Source organism: Aptenodytes patagonicus, chromosome Z (genome assembly GCF_965638725.1).
Source record: "Aptenodytes patagonicus chromosome Z, bAptPat1.pri.cur, whole genome shotgun sequence".
Classification (NCBI taxonomy): domain Eukaryota; kingdom Metazoa; phylum Chordata; class Aves; order Sphenisciformes; family Spheniscidae; genus Aptenodytes; species Aptenodytes patagonicus.
Window position 1 is genome coordinate 74737784 of NC_134982.1, and position 17622 is coordinate 74755405.

Consider the following 17622-nt stretch of genomic DNA (forward strand, 5'->3'; position numbering starts at 1 on the left):
AGTGCTTGGAATTTACTGTGTTAGCTCTGTAGCTAACATCTTTTTATTCACACAAAAAGATGTGAATAAAATAATGTCTGAGTATGAATATTAAATGGTAGAGCGCAAGAGACGGTGTTACTTCTGAGGCAAGTGGTACTTTCCAAGGCCCTCCCTAGGTTGCAGTTAGGTTAAGTAGAAGATCTGCAGGCAGATGTTGCCCACAAGAAGAGGCAAATAAATGTTTGTGGTCCTCACAATTTGTAAGTGTGATATACCATCATTCACCACCATCAGAAATACATGAGACATTTTGTGCATTATTGCATGTACTCCAGAGATGCTAGAGAAGTAGATTATAATTTTTCCTGACATTTCTTTTTTTCAGTCTCACTTATTTTTTTCATACATAACTGTAATCCTGATAACTTTGAAATGAGTTGTACAGTGGTTTTACATCGTACTTGCCTGGTTATTTACTATGCATTAGTGTATAAGATTTCTGATTTAAAAAAGGTCATCACATTTTATTCTGCTATGATGGCTTGCAGATTTGGTAGCTTCTTCATCAACTCATACTGCACATATCTCCTTTTTCTTTAATGGAGTGAGTGGAAATTACCTGGTTTGAAATGCAGGGTAAAATATGACACTACTGGAAATATTTTCATGAAGAAATAAAAGTTGTGGTACCTTTAGGACTGCACATTTGCCTCCTTTCAAACAAGATAGCACCTGCAGTAACTGACTCAGTTCCCCAAAACTCTGGCCCAAAAAGTGTGTCTACCTCTGTTCAAGGCTGAGTCCACTATTCTGCCCTAGGCCAAAGCCAAAAACTTGTCATAAACTACTCAGCTGCAGAACAGAGGTCCAAAATATGGAAGAGTAATAGCTGTAAGAAAACATAATGTCATTAGAGCAATCTGTGGGTAAGGAGAATAATTCTTGATTTGTTTGTTTTCCAGATGTATTAGCTGCTTTAAAGCAAGTACCTGTTTCTTGAAATGACCTTGCTTCACTAATATATGTGGTCTGTAACAAACTACAGTATTACAACTGTAAGTATGGCTTTCTGTTTTGATTTTAGCCTATTAAGAAAGTAGTTCAGCGCCCACTTAAGATCTGGCAGACTTGGCAGGCTTCAGGATGGTTCAAACTGAAAGGCTTGTCACGTTAGAAATATTTCAGGTAAACCTGGCCAAGTCTGACCAAATGTCAGATTTACAAGGAGTGTTGTCAAAAACGTAAAGTTAACAAGCTGCAGAAGAAGAAAAAGCCTTCTGAGCTACATAATCTTAATTGTTATTTGTAGCTGTAACAGATTAGAAAATAATACTTGAATTAACAGGCATTATTTTAACTGAGACTCTCTCTTTAATAATTAACTGCAACAGATAGAAAAAGGCATTCCAAAGCTAGAACCCTTCTTTCTTGTAGTCAAGTCTGCTTTCATTACTTTTCCCTTGATGTTGGGTTACAGAGCAAAGTTAAAAAATAAACGAGAACCTCAAGCCAGATTTTTAAATCCAGAGGTAGGCAACAAATTTAAGTGCCCTGATTTCTGAAATGCTGAGCCTCTGGCAACTTTCATTTACTTTAAAGGGAGCTGCCAGGGGCTAAGCACCTGAAAATAAGGTCAGTTATTGAGGCACTTCACTAAAGATTGATGATCCAGAGACAGGAGATCCATAACCAGAGCATAGCGTGACTGTTCCCCTTTGGGAGGAGAGAAGATTCTGAACAGAAAAACAGAGGCACATACATATTGTTACTAAGCAGTAAGTGCAGTATCCACAGGAGAAAGCAAAGTATTTCTATTTTACAAAATGTGGACATTGACTTTTGTTTTAGTTTTTTTAAAAAAACAAAGAACAAAACACTGGAATGAAAGGGAGGAAATTTTAGGGAATAGCATGATTTGAAAAGTCAAAATTCAAACCACTGTATCATGGCTTTCCCTTCTGCTGGCTGGTCTGTCTCTGAAGGGTGATACAACCCCGTTCTTTTTCTCTTTTTTTTTGCCACATTCAGGTAGAAATGCTGCAGTTAGGTTTGGTCCTGGCAACAGCATGAATGTGGGATCAGAAGGTTCCATTAACAGTAATTTTCCCTCTCTCTTAGCTATCTCCTCAGGCTGAATATAGCAGTACCATGACATGTTTTGTTTGGGAAATTAAAAATGTTGAAAGGAGGGAAATAAAAAAGAATTTCCAGCAGTTCTGTCAAGTTTCATTGCTCTGGCCCTTCATTTCCTTTTGAGCTCCAGCATGTATTTTTTATCAGATTTTGCCTCTTAATTTTGAGTCTTCTGCATCTCCCCTGCACAAAGCTATCCCATGGTACAAGCTGTGCTAGCACTCACAGTAAAAACACTAATTTTCAAGGATTCTTTACTGAGCTGTGAAAATTTGCTCTGGGCAGACATATGCCTCGGGGCAGAGATGCAGAAGGAGACTTGTGCAGTCTCCAAAGCCATTTTATGACATCCTTTCTTTGCCCCTAAAGTGGCAGTTCCAACCTGAAAATTCCAGAAGCTTCATTTTTGTGTTCTGTTCTGCTGAAACTCTGCAAAGTTGTGTCCAGTTACTCCAGGGATTCAAAGGGGTTTTACATCAATGAGCACCAAACAGCTCAGAGAACCTGAACTGGACCTTTCTCCCCGCAAGGCATGCTGGTGTGCGTTATAATCACACGGCTAATAGGCCTACCTCTTCAGCCTCACACTAGTGTGCAGTAGCCCAGATGTCCACAGTGGCCTGCTTTAAAGGTCCCGATTTGCATAAGTGGGCCTGCCAACAAATATATTTTACTCTCAGAAATTGATTTATGAACTTGCTGGACTCTTCTCTGCACAAGCTTTGCTTGCAGCCAGAGATAAGATTTGGGTATGTGTGAAAAGCTAACAGTTTGGGAAGTGGAAAATCCTCCAGACAAATGTAAAAAGCCAGACACTGCTAATAAAATGAATATAATGCAAGTAAGTGATTAAGAAGTTTTTGATTTAATATCTCTTTGGTTTGTTTTGATAGTTTTCAGTCTAAGGCTGTGTTTTAATGCTCTTGGACTAAGTACTTTCAAATGTACTACAGTAATGAGCAAGAGCTTCTAGACAATCCCAAGGGGGTTTTACAGGAGTTGCAGAGCAGAGGGCTGTAGGAGCCATTCCCTTATATAAATTAGACTTGCTCCAGGGTTAATCGTGTTGGGAACTTTGTGAAAATGTTATAGGGGGGACAGCAATGTAGGATTAGTACTATGACATTCCTGCTTCTCCCAGTGAACAGCTTAGAAAACAACTCAAAAATAGGATGAGTGGATTTACAAAAGAAAGAAAGAAAGAAAGAATCCAGTGGTGTTTCCTGTAGAAGTGACATGGTGGCACAAGATGCCTGTCAGAACTCAAGTAAGCCAGCACAGAAATTAGGGCAGTGGTTTGACTGTTGTCTTTTTTTCAGAGCTGGGTAAAATACCTGGGTTATGATTCCAGGGAGGGAAGAACAAGAAAGAGTAGGAGAATCTCTGAGTTTAATTTATGTAGTGTCCAAACACAGTGGCAGAAGGTGCTGAGGGTATACACAAACAACAGAGAGTTGAGAACTAAAGAAGTTAGTCACATATCCTTGTTTAGCTGACCTGCTTTAGGACAGACAGTGGCCTCTGAGTGTTCCCCAGGTGCTACATAAGGCGACATTATCACTGTTAGTACTGGTCAACACACCACCCTTGTGGCCTGTAGGGAGAGCAGGCTTCTTCCTTGCAAAGTAAATACATGCATCATATACAACTAAGTCTTTTCTTATATTCTGTGAGATCACCTGTGCCAAGCACAGCACGGATGCAGAATAGGAGCATTCATAGGAAGTGTGGAAAATTGCATTGTAAAGCATAGCTGCAGGTATGTAGTCCAACCTCTTTCTCTAAACAGGGCTAACTTCAAAGTTAGGCCAGACTACTGATAGCCTTTCTTCAGTAGTTTTGGAAATTTCAAAGGACAGTAATTCCGTGTGCCTTTGGACAACCTATTGCAATTCTGAACCATTCTTACTGTGAACAACTCTTAGTTTTCATTGTGCCCATTTAGAATTCCTTCGCTTCTTCCCCAAAGCAAGGAGTACCTCAGATTCAGATTATTCCAAGTCCCAATCAATATCTCTGATCTTCTCCTTGCATATAACAGGAATACACTTTTCTGACATATGGTTTGTAGTAAGGCCACAAATTTTTGTAGCTTTCTGAATCCAGTCTGAACACAAATTTTCTACGTAATATAAATTCTTACAATCATTTTATAAGCTGACCGTGTTATCTTTAATGTTAAAACTTCAATGGTAACCTATTGAATCTGATTTTTTGTTTTGTTTTTTTGGTGGTTTTTTTTAAACCACTGGTCCTTGAAAATAAGATATGGAAACATGTAAAACTACAACCATAGTAAAACAGACTTTTGCTCTTTTTATTCAAATTACAGTGCTTTGATGGCAATTTTGTACAGCCGATGTTGTTTGGAAGGCATGCAAGGAGTACTGGTATCGGTATTCTGTTACACTTACAGACAATCAACTACTAAAGCATAGCTATAAACAATTTGTTATTTTCAAGATTGCTTCAACAAATATTAGTTTCTAAGTCTACAGCCAAAAATGTAGTTATGTGGATGTTTATGTCAACTATAGCACTTCAGTTTTTACTGATCTTGTAATCTTTGGGAAAAAATATCTTTCAGTGAAAGTTTAAGATGGATAAAGATATCCACAAAAGATTTTACTGTATAAAAAACTTCTTGTTGGGATAATTTGAAATAAGTTGTTAATGATCTCTCTAAAGTCACATTTGTGTTAATTGTGACAATCTCAATTAAAGCACATATAAAATAGATACCTATTACATACAAATTCAGCAAAATAAATATATGTTTTATGCTGCCACCTTATGGTAGCACAAGCGATGTGAGTCTTGATGTAATAGTATACTGTACAGGAAAAAATATCAGAAAAATAGGCAATATCTTTCCTGTCAATAAGCTTGTATAAAGTCAAATAAATTTCTTTGGTAATAAGAGTTTAACTGGGAAAATTTAGTTATAATTTTCTAAAATTTCACTGAAAATGATTTTAATTTCTTTTGAAAACATTGCGCTAAATCTCTTCAGCCTAAGAATGAGGATGGTAGTTAATTGGTAATGTCTGAAAGGACATACTTATTGGAGACCTAGATATTCCTGGCAGGTTTGGATAAGTATCTAGTGAAGTAGTATCTTTGGTATTACATTTCAAACATGTTGGCATTCTGTCCATTTTTCTGGGCAGAAGCATAATCATGTTTATTATAGCCAACTAATACCAGAATAGATCTATTTTTATAAATATTTCCAAAAGTAACTTCATAAGCAGTGAAAGAATAAGTTTCTTTCACAAAATGCATATTTAAAGTGTGTATATGTTGCTGTAGGATAGCATGACTGTCAGACCTACATGTATTAAGGAATTGCTTAGAAGAAAAATCCATGTAAGACTGTTAAACCTGAAGGGACTACCTTTGCTTAGGATGTCCATGAACAATGCATTGCTAGAAACTGGGAGAGAATATAAGACTACTGTAATCACACAGATATGTTTGCCTCATCATTATACTCTTCCCTAAGCACCTGCCTTTGGCCCCACTCAGATGGATCTTTGCTCTGATCGGGTTCAGCTATTCCTGTGTTCACTGGCAGAAAAGCAGTTAATGGTTATCTCCATTCTTAATATGAATGAATATTGCAAATGTGATCCCAGACTAATGTGATGAAAGAACAATGGGCATTCACCTTTTTGCTATATATAATCAAACCTTGGTATTTACTGGAAAGCAATCTCAAGTATTTAGCAACAGCTTCAAGTTTATTTACAACACAAGGACAAACAAATAGAATCTCTTTTTATGCAAAAATGTTCTTCTGCTAAGTAATTTTCTGTTTGTTTATTTTTGTACTTTCAGCTACATAAAATACAAAGCACAAGTGCTCAGTTGATGAAGATGTCAGACTGCAAACATAAAAGTTTATGTTTAAATGAATCTGAATCTGTGTTCTAGACCCCAGCTGGAAATGGATTTCAAATTGACAAGCTTAACAGCTGAATGTATGTGAACTGCTTTGAAATGGCCAACTTCAGATGGTCTCAACAACCTCTAAACTCTTAAAGATAATAGGCTAGATAAAAACAGAGATTCCAAATTGTGCAGAGCTTTATACTGTAAGTTGTCATATAGCAATTTTAAAATCAATTCGGTGTTGAACAGGAAGCCAACGTAATTCTCTCAGAACTCAAGTTTCATACTGAGACCTCCTTGTGCATGCTAAATCACAGCATCTGTATTTTGTATGCTTAGGAAGAAATTGCATTTAGGGGACATATTCAGAAAGTCATGCAGCAATCCAATTCTATATGCTAAGATACTGAAACAACATATGGTAGCATATGCAGTAATGGCATTTTGTGAGCTGTAGTTCACTAAACTAGATCTGGTCTTGAAGTTCCAAGGTCATATTCTTGACTCTGTTACTTATATAACGTGTCACTTTAAAGAAATATTTCCTGTTTGAAAAGTCCAACTCATTATCATTGGTTTCTTTGTATATTTTTGTCCTTCAAGAGAAAAAAAATAAGAGCGGTAGAGGAATAAAAACCTACCAATATTTGCTAAACACAGTCCAAAGTCCATGCAGTGGGTGACTCCCAGCATCCTTACTTCTGCTTAGTAGTGTCTTATTCTCTAAAAATTCATCCCAATGTTTGATGAACTTCCTTGTGTCTTAGATGCTAGAAGAAGAAAATGTTTGGGGAACTAGGTATATACAATTTCTTTAAAAAGAATTGTGTGTCAATTTATCTGAAGTAGTGTTTCCTATTTGAAGAGTCCAACTCTTATTTTCATTGGTTTCTTTCTATATTTTTGCCCTCCAACCATAAGAGATAACTTATTATCCATAATAAAAAGCTTGCATTTTCTTAAAATTAAATAGAAAACTCAAAAAGTTATTTATAGATCCTGTTAGAACTGCTGCCTCTTGTGCTTTAGTAAAAGCTTTATATTTTAAGCAATATAGCTGTTAAGCTTATAACTTAGATCCAAATTTTAAAGCAGATGAAGAAGACTTAGAAAAATATTGGCTAATGCTAGCCTACTGACCAAAAAAGTCAAACTAAGAAAAATATGTACAATTGCATTATGAAATGTGTTACTTGACTGAGACAATTTCTGTAATTTACCACCATTTTGGTGCAATTCATTGTAGCTGTATTTTGACATTTTTCTTTGGCTCCATTCAGGATGCTCAGCTTCAACTACCTGAAGGTGGAATACGCTGTTCCACTGACAAGCATCTCAGCCTTGCTTAAATAAGACTTTTTAATAGGACACATCATACTGGTGAAATCATAAAAAAAAAAAAAAAACAAAACCCAAACCACAAAAAAATGTCACTGCATTACTGAATAAGCATTTGATCTTTTTTTCCTTCCATCTCCCTCTTGCTGTTTAGACTAAACCTGCTATAATAGGTTCCCCACCAAATTGTGAAGCCAACTTCAATTACGTTTTGGAGCAAAAGCACTACTTGAAACTTTTTTGTTGTTCAGAAAAATGGATACTACTTTTTGATCGAATTTCTTTGTACTTGAATCTTAATGTATTTTTTCCAGTCGTCTTAAACACTACTGAATGACACTAGAAAAGCTGAAGCATCTGTCCTTCTGAAGTACTTTAAGAACATTCAGTGTGATGCTGGGCTCTTATATGCTTCTTTTTTTTTTTTCAACTTGTTAATAATAAGCTGAGAACTTATGTATCACAATTCAGAATGACTACAGCAATTAGTTGTGTTTCAGAAGACATGCGCATGTTTTTAGGTGACATTTAGTACAGCAAAGACACAGCATTCTTCAATTTTCTTTCTAGTCTTAGGCTAAACAGTTCAAGTAACAATCAAAAGTAGCAAACATGCATAGACATTTAAAGTCAGTATTAGTTCCTTTTTTAATCAGTTAATATCAGTGAATGTTTAGATTCCTCCTCTCAGTTTTGCTCATTCTTCACTGAAAATCTAGTCATTGATAGTTTTGTTTAAATCTCCGTTGAGGAGTAGGTGAAGGGTTTAATTTATTTCTTTAAACTACTCGTATGATACTAGACTATAGATAATCATTTTGGCCTAAGGGAACATTGAAATATTATCATAGAATCATAGAATCATAGAGGTTGGAAAAGACCTCTAAGATCATCGAGTCCAACCATCAACCCAACACCACCATGCCCACTAAACCATGTCCCTAAGCGCCTCATCTACACGTCTTTTAAATACCTCCAGGGATGGGGACTCAACCACTGCCCTGGGCAGCCTCTTCCAATGTTTCACCACTCTTTCAGTAAAGACATTTTTCCTCACGTCCAATCTAAACCTCCCCTGGTGCAACTTGAGGCCATTTCCTCTCGTCCTATCACTTGTTACTTCGGAGAAAAGACCAACACCCACCTCACTACAACCTCCTTTCAGGGAGTTGTAGAGCGCGATGAGGTCTCCCCTCAGCCTCCTTTTCTCCAGGCTAAACAACCCCAGTTCCCTCAGCCGCTCCTCATAAGACTTGTTCTCCAGACCCCTCACCAGCCTCGTTGCCCTTCTCTGGACACGCTCCAGCACCTCAATGTCCTTCTTGTAGTGAGGGGCCCAAAACTGAACACAGTATTTGAGGTGCGGCCTCACCAGGGCCGAGTACAGGGGCACGATCACTTCCCTAGTCCTGCTGGCCACACTATTGCTGATACAGGCCAGGATGCCATTGGCCTTCTTGGCCGCCTGGGCACACTGCCGGCTCATGTTCAGCCGGCTGTCAACCAGCACCCCCAGGTCCTTTTCCGCCAGGCAGCTTTCCAGCCACTCTTCCCCAAGCCTGTAGCGCTGCATGGGGTTGTTGTGGCCGAAGTGCAGGACCCGGCACTTGGCCTTGTTGAACCTCATACAGTTGGCCTGGGCCCATCGATCCAGCCTGTCCAGGTCCCTCTGCAGAGCCTTCCTACCCTCGAGCAGATCAACACTCCCGCCCAACTTGGTGTCGTCTGCAAACTTACTGAGGGTGCACTCAATCCCCTCATCCAGATCATCGATAAAGATATTGAACAAGACCGGCCCCAAAACTGAGCCCTGGGGAACACCGCTCGTGACCGGCCACCAACTGGATGTAATTCCATTCACCACAACTCTCTGGGCCCGGCCGTCCAGCCAGTTTTTGACCCAGCACAGAGTACACCTGTCTAAGCCGTGAGCCGCCAGCTTCTCGAGGAGAATGCTGTGGGAGAGGGTGTCAAAGGCCTTGCTGAAGCCCAGGTAGACCACATCCACAGCCTTTCCCTCATCCACTAGGCGGGTCACCTGGTCATAGAAGGAGATCAGGTTGGTCAAGCAAGACCTGCCTCTCATGAACCCGTGCTGACTGGGCCTGATCCCCTGGTTGTCCCGCTCATGCCTTGTGAGCGCCCTCAACATGAACCGCTCCATAATCTTCCCCGGCACCAAGGTCAGGCTGACAGGCCTGTAGTTCCCCGGATCCTCCTTCCAGCCCTTCTTGTAGATGGGCGTCACATTGGCAAGCCTCCAGTCGTCCGGGACCTCCCCCGTTAACCAGGACTGCTGATAAATGATGGAGAGCGGCTTGGCGAGCACCTCCGCCAGCTCCCTCAGCACTCTCGGGTGGATCCCATCCGGCCCCATAGACTTGTGAGCGTCCAGGTGGCGTAGCAGGTCATTGACTGCTTCCTTTTGGATTATGGGGGGTTCATCCTGCTTGCCGTCCCTGTCTTCCAGCTCAGGGGGCCGAGTACCCTGAGGATAACTGGTCTGCCTGTTAAAGACTGAGGCAAAGAAGGCATTGAGTACCTCAGCCTTTTCCTCATCCTCGGTGACAATCTTCCCCCCCCGCATCCAATAAGGGATGGAGATTCTCCTTGGCTCTCTTCTTGTCATTAACATATTTCTAAAAACATTTTTTGTTGTCTCTAACGACAGCGGCCAGTTTGCATTCTAGCTGGGCTTTTGCCTTTCTCATTTCTTCTCTGCATGACCTAACGAGATCCCTGTACTCTTCTTGAGTCGCCTGCCCCTTCTTCCACAAGTGGTAAATCCTCCTTTTTTCCCTGAGTCCCAGCAAGAGCTCCCCGTTCAGCCAGGCCGGTCGTCTTCCCCGCCCGTTCTTCTTATGGCGTACAGGGACAGCCTGCTCCTGCGCCTTTAAGACTTCCTTCTTGAAGATCGTCCAGCCTTCCTGGACCCCTTTGCCCTTCAGGACCGTCTCCCAAGGGACTCTCTCAACCAGCGTCCTGAACAGGCCAAAGTCTGCCCTCCAGAAGTCCATGGTTGCAGTTTTGCTGGCCCCCCTCCTTACTTCACCAAGAAGCGAGAATTCTACCATTTCATGGTCGCTAAGCCCAAGATGGCCTCTGACCACCACATCTCCCACCAGTCCTTCTCTGTTAGTAAACAGCAGGTCGAGCGAGGCACCTCCCCTGGTAGGCTCACTTACCAGCTGTGTCAGGAAGTTGTCTTCCACACACTCCAGGAACCTCCTAGACTGCTTCCTCTCTGCCGTGTTGTATTTCCAGCAGACATCCGGGAAGTTGAAGTCCCCCACGAGAACAAGGGCTAGCGCTTGAGAGACTTCTGCCAGCTGCTTGTAGAACGCTTCATCCGCCCCTTCATCCTGGTTGGGTGGTCTATAACAGACTCCCAGCAGGATATCTGCCTTGTTGGCCTTCCCCCTCATCCTTACCCATAAACACTCAACCGTGTCATCATCACAATCGTTGAGCTCTAGACAATCGAAACACTCCCTAACATACAGGGCCACCCCACCGCCTCTCCTTCCTCGCCTGTCCCTTCTGAAGAGTCTGTAGCCATCCATTGCAGCACTCCAGTCGTGAGAGTCACCCCACCATGTTTCTGTGATGGCAACTAAGTCATATGTCTCCCGCTGCACAATGGCTTCCAGCTCCTCCTGCTTGCCGCCCATGCTGCGTGCATTGGTGTATATGCACTTGAGCTGGGCTATTGATTTCACCCCCAGCATCGGCACGCCACCCCTAGGCTCATCTCTAGTGGGCCTGGTTTTATCCCCTTCCCCCTTCAAACCTAGTTTAAAGCCCTCTCAATGAGCCCTGCCAATTCATGAGCAATGATCCTTTTCCCCCTGTGAGACAGTTGAACTCCATCTGCCGCCAGCAGGCCCGGTGCCGTGCAAACCTCCCCGTGATCAAAAAAGCCAAAATTCCTCCGATGGCACCAGCCCCTGAGCCACGTGTTGATCAGGTGTGTTTTCCTGTTCCTTTCAGTATCCTTCCCTGCCACTGTAGGGATAGAGGAAAACACTACCTGTGCTCCCGATCCTTCAACCAGTCGCCCCAGTGCCCTGAAGTCCCTTTTGATCACTGCAGGACTTCTCTCTGCAACCTCATCACTGCCAGCCTGTATAACCAATAGTGGGTAGTAATCGGAAGACCGTACCAGGCCAGGGAGCTTCCTAGTGATGTCTCTGACCCGGTCCCCAGGGAGGCAGCAGACTTATTCTATATTCTAATCACATTGAAATTTTTGTAGCAGTTGTGGAGGAGGAGGGGGGAAAGAGGACATTTTTGCATGAGCAACTGTTTATTTCAGCCATTTCCTTAAATGCTAGCTTTTAAATGAAGCTAGAGTTGAACTAAAGGAATTAAAATTACCATATTGTCTTTGTTTTAAATTACAGTGGTAGATACACTGTATCACTTGAGGATGGTAAAGTGTTTGATAGAAGCACTTAAAAGCAGAGGATAAAAATATTATTTAAGTTAAAGTTTTATTGGCTATAGCATAGAAGAAAATGCTAATCACAGAATTGAAATGACAGTGTACAGTCTAATGTAAGACAGTAGATCATTTAACAGAGACAAAGGGAAAAAACTCTTCCTTTTTTCAAGGAGCTAATACAGCTGAATAATTTCTCAGTAACAGAGTTGATTAGACCCAAGAATATGATATAAGAATGTATTCAGACAGCACATATAAGTGAAGCCAGACAGAGCATGTTTTTCTATGATGCCTGCGACAATCAGACACTCCAAACTAAATACTTGATGACAGCTTCAGCTGTGTGGACAAACCTCAGCTACTGGTTTGTGAGTTACCAGTATGATCCCAAGTAGCTCGATGATTTGATGTGCTGGAATTCCAGTAGCAGTGCCGACAGTATTGTAATACCGCTGTCTTCCTTGACCACAGAGACACGTCTGTCCTGTTAAACCAGATGATAACAGAAATGTGGGTTGTTGAGTTCTTTGGTGGGTTTGGTTTGTTTTTTTTTTTTTTTTCCATGAATGATCAGGAGAAGTTACCTTTAATATTGGTAGTCAGTAGCTCAGTGAGTAGGGCACTCCTGTTTAGGAAAAGATATCCAATTCCCAGCTGTACAGATGAGGAACGCAAGCTTGAAACTTGATTTCCTGGGGAGTGCAGCACAGTCAACATATATAGGGTATCACCCGAGAAAGAGCAAAGGGAGTTAGAAAGAGGAAGAGAGAGACAGACCTCAAAAAAGTTCAGGAGAAGAAAATGTATGATAAACAGGATGTATGACTAAGCCAGAATCCTGTAGTATCTGGTGTAAGAAAGCACACATCACAGATGAGCAATTGAGCAGTACCACAATCTGGGTCAGCAGAAAATGAAAATAATACATTTAAGCATAGTTATATCTATTTCTTGTTGGTTCTTAGGGTGTGTAAGTTGAATTTTGCAACCAGTATGATCAAAGGTATTAAAAGAATCTGAAGAGTGTTGGTATTAGCTCCTTTTTGAAAGACACCAACAAAGGGTGAAGCTAGTGTTAAGCGTGAGAGGATTTCTAGTAACTCAGCTTTTGTGTGGCACCTCACCACATATTTTTATCTTTTTTTTTCCTAAATAATGTTAATGGTTACAGTGATTGGTGAGGATGTCAATCACCAATTTCTTGAGGAAAAGAATTACAGTACTTTTTTAAGTTAGCCTGTCCACACAAAGCAAAGTCTTAATGTCTTTTATGAAAAGAAGTAACATGTCCTTGATGTTTTCTGTAGGTGTGTGTCCTGCTCTCCAATTGCTGATCTGAAGGTCTAGCAATGCACAGACTTCAGTGAACTAACCCACTTGAAATAGAGTGCTGGTGATTTCCCCCTGGAATAAGTCTTTCACCTCATGGACCAATTTCTTTTGCTTAAATCAAAGTCCTTTAATCAGTCTTGACATCTACAGTAGGATTATTTTGAAAAAGAACAAAAAGCCAAACAAACAAAAGTTGCTTTGTTCTATTCCCATTAAATTAAATGCAAAAATTTATCTCCTTTTCTTTATGAACAAAGTTAAACTAATGACGAATGCTTTAAACTTCTTACCTGAGTTTCCTATTTACTATTAAAATCCATGCAGTTCATTAAAGCCTATGGGTTCCACCAAATTTCAGGCTCTGCTAAGTGTGTGTTATGAAGGACTGTAAAATGTCTTTAGACATAGAGTTTAAATAATAGACAAAAAACCTAAGAAGTTAAGGATCCTAAGACATACAGAGAGAGGACGAGGTTAACTATATGCCCTTCCATGATTTTTTTTCATAGTGTCTTTGATGTCCGACATTACCTCAACACATTGTTTCCACCAGAAATAATGACTTATGGCAAAGAGTTATGCTATGTTAATGGAGTTGTAGAGACTGATGATCATTCTGTCATTGAATCAATATCTTTCATCTTTGTCTCTGTCACCCCTTTAGGTAAAACAACACTGTGTAACATCAGAATTCTGATCCAAGGACAAGAATATTTTTAATTCATTTTGTTCTTGTTCTTTACACCTGGGTATGATAGCAGAAATAAATGGCAGTAACATAAGTAAGGAATTTCTCTGACAAATAAGCCTTGAAATACCACACGGAATTGGCATACATCTTAGCTTCTCTGCTGACCTGGATGAACAGGTGTAAAAATAACCTGGTTAAGCAAGTTTCACTCTCATCTATTTACTGGATATTAAATCTTTTCATGCCTATATTCATAATAGATTATACCCCTTTTCTACTTGTCGTGGTTTAACCCCAGTCGGCAATTAAGCACCACACAGCTGCTCGCTCACCCTCCCCCCCCTCCGCTGCGATGGGGGAGGCAATTGGAAGAGCAAAAGTAAAAAACACTCATGGGTTGAGGTAAGAACAGTTTAATACTTGAAATAATAGAATAATAATAATAATAATAACAAAAACAACAACAACAGTAATGGAAAGTAAAACAACAAGAGAGAGAGAGGAAAAAAAAACAAAAAACCCAGGGAAAGAAAAAAAAAATTATGCAAGTGCTCACTACCCGCCAACCAATGCTCTGTCAGTCCCCAAGCAGCGCTTGTTGTCCCCTGGCCAGTTCCCCCCAGCTTATATACTGAGCATGAGGTCACATGGTATGGAATGTCCCTTTGGCCAGTTTGGGTCAGCTGTCCTGGCTGTGCCCCCTCCCAGCTTCTTGTGCATCACTGGCAGAGTATGAGAAGCTGAAAAGTCCTTGACTTAGTACAAACACTGCTTAGCAACAACTAAAACATCCGTGTGTTATCACATTATTCTCATGCTAAGTCCAAACCACAACACTGTACCAGCTACTAGGAAGAAAATTAACTCTATCCCAGCCAAAACCAGGACACTGGTGGTCTCAAAAATAACTCCCAGGAGATCAAAGGGATTACATAAAGGCACATTAGGAATTCTTGTGATGGCCAGTAAAATAATTATTTTGTCAGTCCCCCATCCCTACATTTCAGGTTGGAATTGTGCATTTGTGCATTAATCTACATGAAAACTTAAGAGTTAGTTAAGAGTTTTGTTATTGAAAAAGGAATATAAGACATTCAACTGACAATTTGTAAAAAATGGGCTCTGTCCTTCCAGCTTTGCTTGCAGAGACAGACTTTAAAAGCCTGCTCTGGGATTTATACATATTTTGTACTCACAGACCAGTCTGTGGTAGGGACCTATCTGCATAATGGAAGGAGTGAAATGTTGGGACAACAAGAGATCCTGTTTCACCACTTAGTGCAAAGACATCCCACAAAAGAGTGGGATGGAGCCAAATGAATACCCCAGAGCTGTAGACAGGAACTCAAATGCCATGCAGATGTTAACATTATAACTAACATCTTTTCCAATTTCTTTGAAGTTTGCCAATAAACATCAAGGCTAGAAAGTGTTATTTAGTTAAAAATGCTAAGAAAGATGTTATTGGCAAAATTGTTAGGGACTTAAGAATATTTTTTTTTTCTTTTACTGTGGTCATCACTATTTCTTTAATATTTTTTAAAACTGCCTGATATCATTTGCTCCTACATTTTTTACCTCCTGTCCTCACCTTGCAATGGTCATAAATCACAAAACCCTCCCCTTTCATTTTGTGAAAATCTTATTAAGGAGAATTAATGAGAAAGGATTCTGTGAATACTGGAAGCTGAATATTCTATTTAAATTTCTACCTTGCTTGCAAGGTCCTCTTTTTCTTTTCCTTCCAACCATTTCCCTTACCGCTAATAAAAGTTACTGAGAGTTTTATGATTAAAGCAGATTGGTTATAGTAGCTGTAAATTCTTTGCAAATGCATAAGAAAGAACATATTAGATTTAAAGTTGATGGTTATTATTTTTTCTTGTACCTATGCTACTTTCATCCCGTGATACTCTGCAGAGTGGCTATACTACTAAATATTATCTGGCATTACAAAAGGGTTTTCTAGGGAAATTAGTTATGTCCTTTGGTTGTACCATCAGTGTACAGGTATCAGTACTGCTGATTCATTCTCTCATTCTTTCTGTCTTCCTTTCTCTCTCTTTCTTTCTATAACAGTCATGCCCTGTCATAGGAAGCATATTGTCCATGGCATTTCTTTCAGATCCATAATTTAGGAACGGACTAGCAGCATTATGTGAACGATTGGGAAGGAGGGGGATTTTGTGTATCTCTAGCAGATTTTTAATGGAAACTATCAGATTCATTTGTCTATCTTGGTAGTTTGGAAGACACTGTCCTTCTTCCATTTCAGCATTAGATTACGGTAGCCATTGGATGCAATTCCCAAATCCTGCTTCAGCTTGCACACTCAGTCTTGACTTATATGCTTTCTTTCTGCCTAAGCATACAAGTTCTCCAGCAATTTAAATGAAACAGAAAAGTGTGTTTTATAGCATCCATTTACCTGTGTTGAGGCCCTGACAGTCAAGGATTCTCAAGTTAGATGTAAACTAAAGTTCTGTTTTGCTGTAGAAAAAGCTGCAATTCTGTGATATTGTATTTAGAAAACAGCTCTATTCTTTGTAAATCTGTAAGCCACAGAACTCTATTAATGGCAAGTACGATGAGGTATTCCATTGATGAAATAAAAGATTTCAGTTTATTGAAATTGCAAGGGTTTTAATAAATTAACATTGAAAAGTTATTTTTTGCCTCTCAAAATTTTGTGGATCCCTAAGCTTTAAATTAAACTATTTGTGGCAACAACTCCACCAACGACTTATCATTCATTACCACCAGAGTTCTGGTGCAACTGGATTCAGTAAGACCAGATTCAAAAAGTACTTCAGGTTTTTGTGTCTAGTGTGCCAAAGTGGAAGAGCGTAATTCACCTCCCTCCTGTATGTAATTGTAAATCAGGGAAAATTCTAAAAGTTAATGCATTTACCTTTGGGTAGGAAGTAGTATGAGAAAGTAAGTCTGAAAAGTAGGTATTTTCACCAGGATTTGTATCTCTGTTCTGGGAAATAAATGACAAAAACTTCAGCTATGAAGTTTGATCAACATAATTGTACCAGTCCTAGAACAATATACATCCAAAATTCTTACAATCCATAGATTGCAATGTTCATTGTTTCCTTGTTCAGATGCTTGGAGCTGTTTATCTGTTACAGATGGCCTCTTTATTCACTTCTGTGTGTGGTGTACTTGGTGCAACCACTGTATTCTGTAAGCATGATTTGCTTTACTTTTGCTTTGCTTTTCTTTGTTGATTTAACACTGCTTATAAAAAAGGTTAAGCACAAGTAAAACACAATTTCATTTAATTATTTGCAATATTAATTTCCTACACAAGCTTAGAAGTTCACTAGGCTATAATACTATATGTATTAGCAAATATATTAGTAGTATGGTCTGGCTTTTGTGCAGTAGGGAAACCTATTGTAAACAAGAGGTCAAACCTTATCCTTATGTTTGAATACTGGGATGTATACATTCAGTGACTGTTTTCCTTGGGGAGTGATGAAAACAATGGTACTGCCAAGCAGGTTAGAGGAGTGAAGCCAGTAAATTAAAAATATTAATGTAGAGGTTCATTGGATCAGACTTGTTTCCTGTTACCCAGATTTCTAAATATATAGGGAAACTGTGCAGGGAGAAGGCTGTGGAAGTCCAAGTTGTATCTTATTTCTCCTGAATTTTAGAAAAAGCTTTGTTGTTTCAGTTAGGCTATTATTATTAGCTAGAACTTTTACATAGAAGGACTAACCAGTTTCTATCTTGACCCTTGCAGTAGATTTTGAATATGATAAAATTGCTCCACTATGTGTTTTTAAAAGAACAT

At 39.8% G+C, this 17622-nt stretch overlaps 1 long non-coding RNA gene across 1 annotated transcript in view; it reads left to right on the top strand.

The window, feature by feature from the left end:
* Positions 1 to 17622, top strand: part of LOC143172554 (uncharacterized) — a 198801-nt gene that overhangs the window by 67332 nt on the left and 113847 nt on the right. The window contains exon 2 of the long non-coding RNA XR_012997355.1: positions 945 to 1037. This is a non-coding gene — a long non-coding RNA (uncharacterized LOC143172554). The remainder of the gene's footprint in view (positions 1 to 944; positions 1038 to 17622) is intronic.